The sequence below is a fragment of the Mastomys coucha genome, unplaced genomic scaffold, assembly GCF_008632895.1.
Source record: "Mastomys coucha isolate ucsf_1 unplaced genomic scaffold, UCSF_Mcou_1 pScaffold6, whole genome shotgun sequence".
Taxonomy (NCBI): Eukaryota; Metazoa; Chordata; class Mammalia; order Rodentia; family Muridae; genus Mastomys; species Mastomys coucha.
In genome coordinates, this window is record NW_022196912.1 from 94,121,994 (window position 1) to 94,124,485 (window position 2,492).

Here is a 2,492-nt window from a genome sequence, read left to right on the forward strand (position 1 = left end):
AGAACACGACCCCAGCCAATTCTGAAGCTGAAGCAGGTTTATTTTTTCCAGTCTGCTTTTATAACATTCTTAGTACATACAAAGGATATGGTCAGTCCTAAGGCAGAAACAAAGTAATCAAGGAACAAACGAAGCATAAACAAAATAGTCAAGGAACAACAAGACAACAATCAAAATAATCAAATAAGGCAATAATCAAATCCCGTGGTCACTATGTTTAGGAGTTTATCAGGATGACCAAGATACAAGGAATACAATACAGTTCTCAGCTGCGTACTTCGTCGTCCCAACCCCGTGTCAAATTCTTGCCAAATTCCTAGAAGCAGCCCCAAAAGCTCTCCACAATTTTTAATAAATGGTAAAATTATGTCTGCCAAATAATTATTTTTAACATAAATTTTTGACTTGTCAACAGTAAATATTTGATTTGTATACTTATTTTATTTTTATTTGTGTATTTGTCTGTGTGGAGGTTAGAAGAAGGGCATCAGATCTCCTGAAACTTTGTTTACTTTAAGTAGCAGGGGTGACATAAAAGAATTCTCAGGCCAGGTGAGGTGGCACACACCTTAATCTCTAGCACTGGAGAGGTAGAGGTACATACATTGCTATGAGTTTAAGGCTAGCCTGAGTTGTAGAAAAAAACCAGGCTGAGCAAGGAAGGTTGCCAATGGCAGTCCTTTGTAGCCTCTGCTTCAGTTTCTGCCTCCGGGTTCTTGCCCTGATTTCTCTCAGTGATAGATGGATTGTGCTGTGGAACTAAAAGCCGAAATAAACCTTTACTTTCTTAAGTTGTTTGGTCATGCGGTTTTATCTCAGCAATAAAAAAATGCAAAGACACTTAAAGAACTACAGCCTTGCCAGGCACGAGGTCTAGTAATATCTGGCTGATTTTGCTAAGAGCACAGGATGTCTTAATTAAACCAGCAGGGGGAGACAAGTATGCTGGGAATCCCTAAGAGTAAAGGCCCTTAAACCAAGCGACTTGGAGTTAGTGTTGCTATGGAGACTGCTGAACTACTTTAGCTAGAAGCACATCAATCGGCATCAGGTGAAATAAATTTCAGATGTTTATATAAAAACAGACCTGGGAAAGAACAAGGTCTAGATATTTACATGCTACAGTGTCACAGTTAAGAATGCAATCTTGCCGGGCAGTAGTGGCACAGGCCTTTAATCCCAGCACTTGGGAGGCAGAGGCAGGCGGATTTCTGAGTTGGAGGCCAGCCTGGTCTACAGAGTGAATTCCAGGACAGCCAGGGCTATACAGAGAAACCCTGTCTCGGAAAAAAAAAAAAAAAAGAATGCAATCTTGTCACTGTATGAAACATTCAATATGTCCATTTTTCATACTGTAAACTTGTGCTTACAACAAAGAATTCAAATCCTTCTGTCCCCTCTCCCCCTAGCTTGCAGTGTCTGTGGAGGCAAGAAGCATCTGATTTCCCAGAAGATGGGGTTACTGGCTGTGGATAAAAAACTCTGCCAAGTGCTCGCTTCGGCAGCACATATACTAAAAAACTCTGCCAAAACTCAGGTCCTCTGCAAGAGCAATGTGTGTCCAGAATTGCAGAGCCACCAGGCACTATTTACTATTAAAGCTCCTTGATATTTTAGGAATTGTTTTAGCCTCCTTTTAATTTATAATGGTCAGAGTATGTTGCTATATTTGGCCTTTAATAGCCAGTGTTCTCATTGTTCGTGTGAAGAATTGAACACGGGCTGGAGAGCTAGCTCAACAGTTAAGAGCACTTGTTACTTTTGCAAACGGCTTGGGTTCGATTCCCAGCACTCACATGTGGCTCACAAAGGTCTGTAGTAACTCCAGTTCCAGCAACTCCTATATCCACTTTTGACTTCCCCGGGCACCATGAATGCATGTGGTGCACAAACATAAATACAGGCAAAAACACTCATATACATAAAAAAAAAATCTGAGAAGGAAATAAAGTTTTGTTTAAAAAAAATTAAAAACACCCAGAAAGCAATTTCTTGGTAAATTCTAACTTCCCCCCAAAGATCCAAGGCAGGTGTGAGTCTTTAAAAAGCCAGACTCAGAGGACCCTGAGTCTTGACTGTTGAAAGATGGGGTAAATGTTTCTAAGATTTTAAACTTTGAGATAGAAAGCTGCAGATGGATGCTGGTTTGGGTTAGCAGATGACCCCGGGTGCGGCCAGACCATTGCCAGTGCCAACTCTTCAGTGGAGAGAGAGAGCCTGGGGCGGGTACATGTGTCAAGTTCCCAAGTTCCACTGAGGTCTCCAACCTGGCAAGGACCTGCGCTTCCCGGGAAAGCACACAGGTGCCACTCTGATCAGCGGCTTTTTGGTGTTCATTCGCCTTCATGGCTTAGGCATCGGAGGCGTGTCCAGGGAAAAAGAGGACAGGTCCACTGGTGATTCAACAGTGGGCGTGCCCCAGGTCCTGGAGCTGTGGTCCTCTGAGAAGGTGCACCGGGGGCTGGCTGGGGGCGTGTCCGAAAGGTGCTGAC